This window comes from Protopterus annectens, chromosome 12.part0 (assembly GCF_019279795.1).
Source record: "Protopterus annectens isolate FY-2018-M chromosome 12.part0, PAN1.0, whole genome shotgun sequence".
NCBI classification, from domain to species: Eukaryota; Metazoa; Chordata; order Ceratodontiformes; family Protopteridae; genus Protopterus; species Protopterus annectens.
Window position 1 is genome coordinate 1253457665 of NC_056746.1, and position 12916 is coordinate 1253470580.

The following is a 12916-nucleotide window of genomic DNA, read 5'->3' on the forward strand; positions in this document are numbered from 1 at the left end:
AACTAGAAATATGAGAGCAATCCAGACCTGAGATGGCCATTTTCTCCAGAAATAGTCTAAATGAAATCCCAGACTGCCATCCATTTCCTTCCTGCAGTCATTTTACTCTCCCTAATTACTCTTTAATAAGTAATAAATTTCAGCTCTGGATATAGCACCATAATTTATTAACATTGTTATCTTACCTAAAATGTGGCTGAAGATTGACATATCACTTCTACTTTCAGCCTAATTTCTAAATCCTTAAAAGTGACAGATCTGGGATGTCAGCTACAGAAGGCATCATTCTTCTAAGAAAGGGTCACTTATAGTTCAGTGTGACAAACGTGTCCATTTCTAATGGACCTAATCCAGGACTGCTGAGTGGCTAAATTTTTACATCAAATATTTCACTGACTACACCAAAGAAACATGAGTAAGTTATTTTGTTTATCAGCCACATACCCGGCCTTAAGCATAGGCCAATTAGGCAGCTGCCTAGGGTGCCGCTCTAGCAGGGGCACTTTTCCAGTAATCTGGAAGGTGTAGGTAGACCAGAATGGAGGCAGAGAGTGGTGTTGTGGGGGGGGGGATGCGGAGGAGACCTTTTGACTAGGGCACCAATTGAACAAAGGCCATCCCTGATCAGCCATGCATGCAAAAGAGCATATTTATCCTACTGGACTGTTTTGGTTTTGATTGGATAGACAAACACATCTAGTACTCTTTTAACTATTTATTTGTCAATGACCAACTGATCAAAAAACACTTGCATAACACTAATTAACCAAACAGTACTTCAGAAAAAAAATCATAATTTTGAACGTGCATCTTTTTATCAGATTTTGTGACATCAGTGTTATTTAATTTATAAGAGTGTACAGGGGTCACCCCTACATTGGTTGCTTTGCCAGAACAATATAACAAAGTAGAAAGTAGAATATTTTTCCAAAACATCCATTTAATGAAGTAGTCTGAATTGAATGGTTTTTCTGACCTGTCTGTCATTGATCATACAGTCTGTGTCCATCATTCTCTGCAAACATAGTTAGTCTGCAGAACCAGATACATTCTAAAAAAAGAATCTACTCATTCTAATATCTACTTCAATCATAGATTCTTTGGTCCATTTTCTTAAAAAAAAGATAGATAAGAATTCTGCTTATGCTCCTTATCACCTTAAGTGGTTTCAGCTCACAGCTGGCAATACAATAAAGGAAACATCAAAATCTCTGATGGAAACAACATCTCGTAACCAGGGAATATAATCTGCATACTGAATTGAACCAGAATTACTGAAGTTAAATGAATGATGATTTCTCCTTCTATTTATCTATTCTTAATGAGAAACTCTCTGTTGTTCAATATAGCAACTCTCATTAACATTAGAGGATGGAATAATCACTGTGTATAACTAAAGAACGCCTTTAAAGGTAAACTATTCCTATGTGACTTGTGAAAAATTGGGCTATATATCCAACTCCTCAGGAAAAAATTCCTGGAACTTTGAAAGGATTGTCACCTTCTGATAAAATTGGATAACTGCAAATGTATTTGTCATTATCAGTTCCTTCTCTTTAGGTAGCCATGCATGACACACCTGCAAAAAAGGTAAGTAATTTGGTAAGAGAGGCAAGACAAGTGAACCCACAATTCTAAATTCTCTGATGTTTCCTTCAGTGGTGCTTCTGCTGTTTGTTAGCATTAGGTGGCTGCTCTTCTCCACACCCTCCTCCATGCCGAATGTGTTTGAATTCTGCATGTATTCTACATGTATTCTACATGTATTCTTTTTACTTGTCTCTTCCCATTTTCCTTTACTCTTCTCCAAAGTCGTACAAAATTAAGCAGAACTAGTGTTTTGTTTACTCCTTAACAAAAGAAGTTAAAATTCCCTCACCATCTTCTTCTTCTTTCGGCTTTTTCCCGGAAGCTCATCCATAAAAGAACTTTCTTTATTATAAAGATCTGATGTGCAAATGACCTAAAGCAGTAAGCAGACGTAACTATAGACATATCTTTCCATAAGTCCCACCTCTCACCATCACAAGTACCACCATACACATGTACACATATGTTCTAACTAGCATTTTTGAAAAATAAGTAGCCAGACTTCTGCAAGACATTCTGTCCAAATATGGAATATTTTCAGAAGAAAGGGATGGCTTCTAGCTGTGTGTTCTACTGTATTACACTTTGTGTATAATAAGTCACAGAAGAAAGTTTTGGGGAAAAAAGGGCAAATAACTTCTAAATGAGACAGTCTCTTTTAATTAAATATCCACATCTGTTTTGTTAATCACTAAGAAAGCCCATTCATTCTCTGAACTATTCAAAGACTGGACAACTGGTTTATAAACTTATAATCTTGATGACACATCTCAAGACTTAAAAATTAATAATATTCGCTTTATGAAAATCACACAAGAATTCGTATCTCCTTGGGATCTCCCTTTGCTTTTTCTTCGGTTTATTGTTTTTATAAACTCTGGCCTCTGATATTACTGTTTTATATACCACATTACATGCTAATGACCTTATTTCATGCTTATGACTTCACCCTTAGTTGTGTCTCCCCCGCTTGAAGTAGTCTTTCAACAAGACTCCATCAACAGGTTTCCCCTTTCAATGCATAACTTAAGTTAAAAGTAATCTCTCTTTAAATTCAAAATGGAATTTCTAGAGATAACCAATGAAAATTACACCCTCCTATATATGAACTCCTGGATCACATTTGTGTAGCTATTGGAAATTTGAAGACATATTAATATCAGTGAATATGGTTGGAGACCACACCCCTTTGCAACTATGATCATGTGGTCTAGTAATAATATTGACAAGCAAGTTGTTGTACATTATAAATACTTCCATTTCTTCTTACAAGAAGCAATAGTGGATCCAGGAGTAATGTATTCATCCTACAACTCAAACATGGATTTCCAGTCTTAGCAACAGCCTTGGTAAATCTCCTTTGCTCTGCAGAGTCACTTAAATAAAATTTTCAGATATATTTTGTTTGTTTAATAGGCCTGTTTAAGTAGGCAGGGGCTATTCGCAGTGGGGACATAGGAAAGCTGCATGCATGGAAATCTTGGCTTTAGGATTTTGCCACTCATCTTTTTTATGGTTTCAGAACTACCCATCAAATGGGCAATGAGCTAGAAAATGGCAAAACAAATACTCAACATTTCTCCCTGTCTCTGTTGGTGTTCTTCAAGGATCAGTCATAGTACCATTGCTGTTAGCACCTTTATAATTAATCTCCATACTTGAACCAATATGCCAGTTTAGTGCATTATGCAGATGACTCTACCCTGATCTGCTCAGCTCCTAACCAATTGTTTCTTCAGCAGGTCACTCAGGACTTCTCATCTGTTTAGTCATGGTTACACACCTCCAACCAAATCCTAAACACAAAGAACACCAAGTTAAAGCTATTCTTACTAAAACAGTCCCAAAACCAAAGCCAAACCTTCAGTATTACATCAGAAGATAATACAATAGAAATAATATCACAGCCTAAGTTGCTGGATATTACCACAGATAAAAACCTAAAAGTGGAGCAACATATTCTTTGAGCCATAAAAAATGCACTAAGCTAGTCTATATCTCTCAGAATCTGCTAGGAAAACCATAGCTTCATCCTATCTTCATCCATGACTTCTCTATGTAGCTGTCATTCTTACAAACCTGCACTTCATATGTAAAGAAACTGGCTGCATGTTATAACAAGATAGCTAAATTTGTAATTAGCCTTCCATCCAACAGTTACACTGGATTGAGCTTTCACAACATCTCTCCTACACAGCACTCCTTACTGCACACAATCTAATTTATAAACCCCCAAATTGTCCTTCCTTAACACTCCCCAGCACTACTCAGCTACGAGGAAACTCCACTCAGGAAACAAATATTTTCAAACTTCTTGTAAATCTAAAGATACAGCTGGTGACTCACTTTACTCAAGTTATGTCATTAAAGTGTGGAAGAACATACTAACTGAACTATGACAGTAGAAAAACTGAATGCCTTAAAGCCAGACTTAAGCAAACTGCTTCATATTAATCTGTTGCTCGGCATCTGGATAATCACGCACCTCATCACTCGAACTTTAAATTCTTATAACCATGATCTTTTCTAAACACTTGTCGTTATGATTAAGGGTTTATACACTATATCACAGATATACAGAAGGTTTCAAGTGACAGATATGTAGTATGTTAAAAAACAGAATTACCTCTGTACTAGAATAATGACAGAGCTTATCTCCCCAGGCCTCCACTGAAAATGAGTCAATGTACCCAGATGGACTTCTGCCAGTAATCAAATGTAAAACAGATAAATAAACAAAAGAAACAGTTCATACCAACTATACAGTATTAACTGCACAAATAAATAAAACATATACGGATGTCTACACAAAGTCCAGATTTTTTATACTATATAGGGCCTACAGGAAAGGGGGTCTAAAAGACTTGTATACATGTGGTTAAGGAAGGTTTGACATGCAGGTCATGCTACCTTAGGATATGGAGTTAACTACTCTGTAGTGAAAACAGGAAAAGGAATTAATGCACTTTCATTTCATCCGAGCTGGTGAGACCTCAGATGCAGTATTTACTGAGACTGGGCTAGTGAGGGCAGATCCACGTCACTGAAGGGTTTATGGGTGTGCAGCCTTCCTACAAAAATTTAATATAGATACATGTTTTGTTTTTATGGCATTGAATAGATTGGAAGTGGGTGAGTTAATTTAGCAGTTGGGTATCAGCAAAATCATCTAGACCCACCAAAAGGCACTGCAGCAATTGTGGCACACATGGAAAATACAAAAGGGTACCTTTTTTAGAAGATTTATGCACTCAGTTTATAGAAGTTACTACTAAACTACAAACAAACCTCTATGGGCATATAATGCTTTACAAATGTTGTAAAAAGTCCCTAATAGACACATCTATGTAGTCTTATTTTACTAACCACTAAGACAAAGTTGATCAGAAGGGCAGATATTTCACTGTTTGATTATTTATAGGTTTGCTTGTACTACTTTTTTATCTGATTTTAATGTACCACATTCATTTTACTTTATTCTTGATAACTGTCTCTCTTTCTCTCTCTCTATGTATGTATGTATATATATATATATATATATATATATATATATATATATATATATATATATATATATATATACATATATATACACACACACACACACACACACACACACACACACACACACACACACACACACACGTGCTGAACATTTTGTTGAATGGTGTTATGGTTAATAAGTGGCAAATGGTTTTCTTTGTTGAGTATGTGTTACATCAGAAGCAGGAAGTTTTCATACTTGAGTTGTAGGTAAGTAGTCTGGGTTGGGATCATGTGCAACTATTCTTATGTTAGAGTTAGGGCTTAGTAAGGGGATAGATTTATTGGTGTGTGTGTGTGTGTGTGTGTGTGTGTGTGTGTGTGTGTGTGTGTGTGTGTGTGTGTGTGTATTTAGTGGTGTGTGTGTGTGTGTGTGTGTGTGTGTGTGTGTGTGTGTGTATTTGCATGAGTATGCGTGCATGAGTGTTTATTGGTTAGGATCTGAGGAAGAGCTAGCTAAGGGTAAAGGTTTATATTAGTGTATGTGAATGTTTTGGTTTGTATGGTTGAGTTTGTCAAAAGTAATTTACTCAATATGGTGGTAATGAATGCCGTTTAGTGTGCAAGTGTAAGTGTTTGGATTTTAGGTTAAGATTATGAGATAGATGTAGTGTTGTGCATTCTTGATGGTGCTTTTGTATGCTGTGTGTGTGTGTGTGTGTGTGTGTGTGTGTGTGTGTGTGTGTGTGTGTGTGTGTGTGTGTGTGTGCACGCACGTGCATCTACCTTAGCATGTCTTTTGCAGTGGTGCAGTTACGGAAAGGGGTTGATGTGTAGGGTTAGCATGAATGGCAGTCTCAGAGTTAGGGCTATCATGAATGAGTAAAGACAGGCAATGGGAAGAAACCCTGTGATCACCTTACTCATGGGTGCTAACCATAACCCTGTTCCTATCCCTGTCCCTAATCCTAATGCTACGCATTATCTTAAGCAAAATACCTTTTCTAACAGTACCATTACTCATAAAAAACTAGTTCTGAAGGTATTGTTAGGGTCTGGGTTAGTGATCAGAAAAGGAATCAGTTTGTTTTCCTTTTCTGATAATTTTAACACTCACTTTTTTTAGTTTAATTTTCAATTTATTTTAATTAGTTTGTGTGTTGGTGCTTGTACCATTCAATCACACACACACACACACACACACACACACACACACACACACACACACATATATATACACATACACATATATACACACACACACATGAATGCCCCTATCTGGAAGTGAACATAATCTAATACAAACTTAGGACATACATACATTAATTTTTAATTTTGTAAAATGTGCATATTACAGAAATTCCCAAGAGTCACGCAAAAGGTAGGTGAATTTATTGTTAATTGTACCACATGAGCTTAACTTCCTACTATGACAATGGTATATCTGTATTACAAGTATTGTTCCTATACAAGGCACGGGTATAATGAGAACAGAATACAAGTGCCACAAGAACTGCCAAATGAAAATTGAAACAGTCATTTTATTTCCATGTTACTCTCACAGACTTGTTCCTTTAAAAAATATATATGCATATATATATATATATTTTTTGTTTTTGTTTTCAGATCTTTGTGATTCCAATTGCTTTTTGCTATGTCTAAGTGTCTGAACTTCTTATAGTTCGAAATTTTGATACAGACTTATGATTTCTAAATCGTGGAATCCTTGATGATGTTTCAGGCAGTTGATGAACCAGTAAATGTCTGTAAAAAGAGTACCACACTTTTCTTGAAAGCTGCGGTACCATCCTTCAATGTCATTGTTCATTCAATGTTGATCAGTCAGTGCTGATTGATACACATTCCAAAGATGAACTAAAAACATCAGTGCTTAACATCCTCTGCAATTCATTCAGGTAATATAGGTGTCTTCTAAGTAATTTGCAATTGGTAGTGCTTCTTGAGGAAAGACAGAATTTTCCAGCAGCTCTTTGATTGATTGCAGAACACTCTCTGGTGAGAAAGGCAAGGGCAGGTATCATGCGGATCCAACTGGGAAATTCATGGTCACCTTGGTATTGCACCTTCAGTCACTCATTCTGAACTTTCCTCCAAACTGACTGCAATAGGTAGAAGAAGCAACGTGTCTTTTTGATGTTGGGGAATTTGTTATCAAATGCCTGGATTGTGGCTTGTTCAAAATCTGTCATCAGTTTTTGTGGTTGGAGTCCAGGCTGCATGTTCTTCAGCTCTTGTATCAGCCTCTGATATATTGCATGGGTCTTGTCTGGCAGCAAGGCACACACCACTGGAACAACAAGGCTGCTGTAGACTGCATGAATTGAATAATGTTGCTGGAACAAGGCAGGTGGAGTGGAAAATGTTCGACTGGCGAACAACTCTTCGATTCGTGGCAGTAGGTGAAAATTGTCTCATGTTTTAAAAATGCCTTCATTTTCTGAATAAAAACAAAAATAATAAAACAAAAAATAAAGTATAAAGAAAGTGGATAGAAGTGGACTTGGTAAGGAGGTGGAGAAAATATATAGTTCCATTTAAAGTTGGTACCAAAAAAAAATTGCTACCATTTAAAAATCTCACTTATGAGTTAATGTAAAAGACCCATGCAGTTGTATTAAGGAAACAAAAGCAAAAATTTGTCAGAAATTACAAAAATTACCAGTTTAATGACTTAACTAGTGGGAAGCATTGCAAATGTTGGTACTTTTAGGCAAAATACTCAAAAAAACACTAAGTGTAATAGACTAACATCAATGATTTTTAAAAAATGCAGGTGGCTCTTCAAATCAGTGGAAAGCAATGAAAATGTTTTGAAATTTCAGGACAGAATTGCGCAGAACAAAATTGCCATACAAAATTAGAAAATTAATGCATCATACAGACATGAAGTGCTGAAATTTTATGCTAGTCAAAAGGTCCAAGTGCTGGAAAAAATTAGTGAAAAGAAAGAAAATTTACAATAATTTTCATGCTAGTAATATGGTAAAAACCAAAAAGTAAAAAACCCACTTGGTAACACAAGTCATCATCATCATCTTCTTTCAGCTGTTCCCGCTAGGGGTCGCCACAGCAGATCACCTGTTTCCATTTCTTCCTGTCCTCTGCATCTTGCTCTGAGACACCAACCACCTGCAAGTCCTCTCTCATCACATCCATAAACCTTATCTTAGGCCTTCCTCTTTTCCTGTTACCTGGTAGCTTCATACTTAGCATCTTTTTCCCAATATACTAAGCATCACTCCTCAGCACATGTCCAAACCAATGTAATCGTGCCTCTCTGGCTTTGTCTCCAAACCTTCCAACCTGGGCTGACCTTCTAATATACTTATTCCTAATCCTGTCCACCCTTGTCACACCCAGTGCAAATCTTAACATCTTTAATTCTGCCACATCCAGCTCAAACTCCTGCCTTTTTGTCAATGCCACTGTCTCCAACCCATATAACATAGCTGGTCTCACTATCCTCTTGTAGACCTTCCCTTTCACTCTTACAGGTACTCGTCTGTCACAAATCACTCCTGACACTCTTCTCCACCCACTCCATCCTGCCTGTACTCTCTTCTTCACCTCTCTTCTACACTCACCGTTAGTCTGAACTATTGACCCCAAGTATTTAAACTCATCCACCTTCGGCACCTCTACTCCTTGCATCCTCACCATTCCTCTATCCTCCCTCTCATTCACACACATATATTCTGTCTTAGTCCTGCTGACCTTCATTCCTCTTCTCTCTAGAGCATATCTACATCTCTCCAGGGTCTCCTCCACCTGTTCCCTACTCTCACTACAGATCACAATGTCATCTGCAAACATCATAGTCCACGGGGACTCCTGTCTGATCTTGTCTGTCAACCTAACCATCACCATTGCAAATAAGAAAGGGCTCAGAGCTGATCCTTGATGTAACCCCACCTCCACCTTAAATGCATCCGTCACTCCCACCGCAGACCTCACCACTGTCACACTACCCTCGTACATATCCTGTACCACTCTTACATACTTTTCTGACACTCCTGACTTCCTCATACAATACCACAACTCCTTTCTAGGCAGCCTGTCATATGCTTTCTCTAAGTCTACAAAAACACAATGCAACTCCTTCCAACATTCTCTGTACTTCTACATCAACACTCTCAGAGCAAAGATCGCATAATCCAGTAAAACTTTAATGTTGCAAGTTAAAACTTTCACAGCAGTGCTTACTAGTGTACAAATGAATGCAGTAGACACACTTATGACACTTAAATGTACCCATTTTGAAAATACTGAGCGTGCTTACAATTTTAGGTTGTTCTTTATTACAAAGGTGATTCTTAAGGTTTGGGCACCTCTTATATTTAAACTTAAGAGTATTCGACTCACTGTTGGCAAAGTTTGGTAATTCATAGGTTCATAGGTAGGTACTAGGCTGTTGGCCCAAGGGCCTAAGTAAGCCTAGCCAACAAGGTTCCCTGGCTTACGCCACCCAAGAAAGTTAATTTCCTGTGCCCCTGTTGAGCAGAGCCACAGAAGTGATCCCCGAGGTGTATTCCTATTTCCCATCCACTCATCTAGATTTTTCTTGAAGAGTGCTAATGAGGAACTTTGCTTGACATAAATGGGTAGCTTGTTCCAGAGTATAGGAAGTCTCTGGGACAGGAATCTATCTCTCCAGCATGTCCTATTTATTGTGGTGACAAGGTTTAGGTCCCTAGAGAGTGTAGCTCAGAGGGATTGGGATTTCTTTAGGTGTAGCATGTCCAACAGCTCTGGGTTTATCATAGCTTTATATGTTAGGCAGAGATCTCCTCAGGGTAGGCAATATGCTACAGAGTAAAGCTGGAGTTTTTTGAGACGGTCAGTGTAGGGCATCTGTTTGAGGCCAGTAATCCTCTTTGTGAGGTACTTCTGTGGCCTTTCCAGCTGCTGCAGATGTCTTGTGAGGTACATTCCAAAAGGTGCATTGTACTCTATAATCGGTCTAATGAGTGCAGAGTAGAGGTGAACAATGACCTGTTTTTTTTTCCTGGATGAGAACCCTTTTGTGATGAGGTGTGCCACATAGAAGGATTTCCTGACTACTGTGGAGATGTGATTATCAAAGGAGAGACTACTGTCCACCTAGGTCCCAATGTCTCATTACACATTTGGTGTTAAGTAGACTACTGTTTATGAGGTAGTTCATGGGTACTGAGTTTTTACCAAAGGGGATGACAATGCACTTTTTGGCATTGAGCTTGAGGCCATGTCTCTGACACCAGGCATCTGTCTCAGTGAGGCCCATCTGTAGGATGTGCACATCATTTGGGGACTCGACTATGGCTCCTAGTTTGCAGTCATCTGTGAACTTCATTAGCCAGAGGCCTTCTGTTTTAGCCTGTACTTCAGAGAAGTAGATACCAATCAGGAGAGGTCCCAGGACTGAACCCTGTAGTACTCCATTTGTCACTGGCTTCAAGTCAGATTTGGAGTCTGCAACTTTTACAGTGTGGATTCTGTCAGGGAGCCAGTTAGCAACCCATCTTGTGATGTAGGGATTTATACCTAGTTTAGTGAGTTTAGCTATAATTCCAGAATGGGGGATGGTGTTGAAAGCCTTGGCGAGGTCAAGATAGGCTGTGTGAACCACCTTACCCTCGTCTATGGCTTTGGTGACTGCCTCAAAGAAGTCAATCAGTTTCAGAAGGCATGATCTACCTTTCACAAACCCGAACTAGGTGGGATCTAGAGTTTGGAGGTTACGAATGTCTTTGTTTATGAATTCCATGATGATACATTCTATGGCCTTGCAGACCAGGCTCATCAGGCTAATAGGGTGATAGTTCCCAGGATCAGTGGTGGCTCCCCCTTTGTGGAGTGGGATAACTGTTGCTGTGCACCATTCAGTGGGCACAAAGCCTGATGTGAGACTATGATTGAACATGGTGCTTAGGTGAGGAGCCAGTTCATGTAAAATGTAGCCTGGGATGTTGTCCGGTCCCATGGATCCTGTGTTTTTAGTTTTAGAGAGTGCAGCTTTTACCTGCTTAGATGTGATTACAGGGACTCTGCATTCTTCCTGTATAGATATGGGCGAGAGGGGGGTAATGTTAGCACTGAACCTATCTGCCAGGATGCTGACAAATATCAGTTGGTTCTGTAATTTTTGTGCCGTTGTGACTATTAGCCAGTATTTACTAATGCTGCTCCATACTGCAGCTGTGTTAGAATTAACATTGAGCAAACATCTGTGTCTCTTATCTATCTTGGCAATTTTATTACACATCTCTCTTGCAGAGAATACAAGTCTATTGTTTGTCAAATGACTACATTTAGCATTTTCTAAACAGTGATTAACCACTGGTGAATGTTAACCCCTGAGTGTTAAATCTTTAGTTAACTTATGTCGTTTTTCCATCATTACATCATCGTTGGTGTAATCAAGACTAGTGAAAAGAAAGAAAATTTATAATAATTATGCATAATTACATTGTTTAAAGTTTAAACAAAAGCCTACCTGTGTCACGTAGAAGGAACCACTGCTGGATGTCGACATTGATCTCTTTGAACTCCTGGGGGATAACAAGTTGATCAATGGTTTGAGGCAACTTTCGGATGCCGCCAAGTTGTCTTGCTGATGGAATCATTCTCTTCATTGACTCTTTCCTCAGGATAAGCACTCTACCATCAGAGTAAGCTACTGAAATGACTTCTGTAAGGATCTGTTTTGGTCTCCTGTATTGTCCTTGCTCTGGTGGTTACTTTGTTGATTAATCAGGCTGCTTTAGGTCTTGCTGCTTGTGTTGCATGGTTGTGGGGATTGACGATGTTCACAAATTCGCCGTCAATTCCTCTGGTCTACACACACATTCCTTGCAAGTTGACTGTTTTTCACACACCCAGATGGCATGGACATCATCAGCTGTTTGTTTTGAAAACACGTAAATGCGATTCTCATAGACCATCTTCTTCCCACGTTTTGAGATAAATTAATTCATTGTTAAAGGAAGCAAACTGCTGTGGATGTTAACTAATTTGCTGTGATGTTGAAACTCTTTCATAGGTTTTTAGACAATGGCATAATTAGGTAAACAAAGGAAGCAAATTGCTGCAGTAGTTGACTGATTTACTATGATGTTGAACCTCTTTTTATAGGCTTTTAGACAATGGCATATTCAGATGAACAAATATTTCCAAAGAGGAGGTCAATGCTGGGTCAGGTAGATTTTAATAAAAACATGTTTACTAGGTTTCAGAGAAACATTATTATGCTGAAAGGCCAACAAAAACATGATTATGAGGTTCAACATCACAGCAAATCAGTCAACATCCTCAGCAATTTGCTTTCTTTGTTCATCTGAATATGCCATTGCCTAAAAACCTATAAAAAGAGGTTCAATATCACAGCTGAACTTCAGTAGAGAAAAAATAATTTATGCTGAAAGAAAGGGTCAGGTCACAAAAAAGAAAAAACAAAATAACATTCTGGAATATAAAGAATGGCTGGGTCAAAAATTGCAGGGTGTGTGGATGAAAAGTACCCAGGGGTGAAATGTTAGGGGCTGAAACATCCTGGGGGGGTGAAATGAGTGGGGGCAAACATTATGGGTACAAAACATAACTGAGTGCAAAATGTTGGGGGCAAAATATCTGGAGTGAAACTTTCAGATCCCGATAATTTTAATGAGTTTAAATTAATTAATTTAGCTTGGTGTCTTGTGTCACTTCTCAACAGTATCACTCTCAGAACCTAAATAATGGACCATAACAAAGTGGCACAGTGAGTAGGGATCTGACGTACACAGAAAACCACCGATGTTGTTTTTTTTTTAAAGAGAAGTATTAGCAAGAAGGAAAATAAGTT

General features: G+C 38.3%; 1 protein-coding gene across 1 annotated transcript in view; it reads right to left on the reverse strand.

Annotated features, from left to right (window-relative positions):
• The window catches only part of NECAB3 (N-terminal EF-hand calcium binding protein 3), a 1629394-nt gene that overhangs the window by 221700 nt on the left and 1394778 nt on the right, over nt 1–12916 (reverse strand). The window lies entirely within an intron of this gene.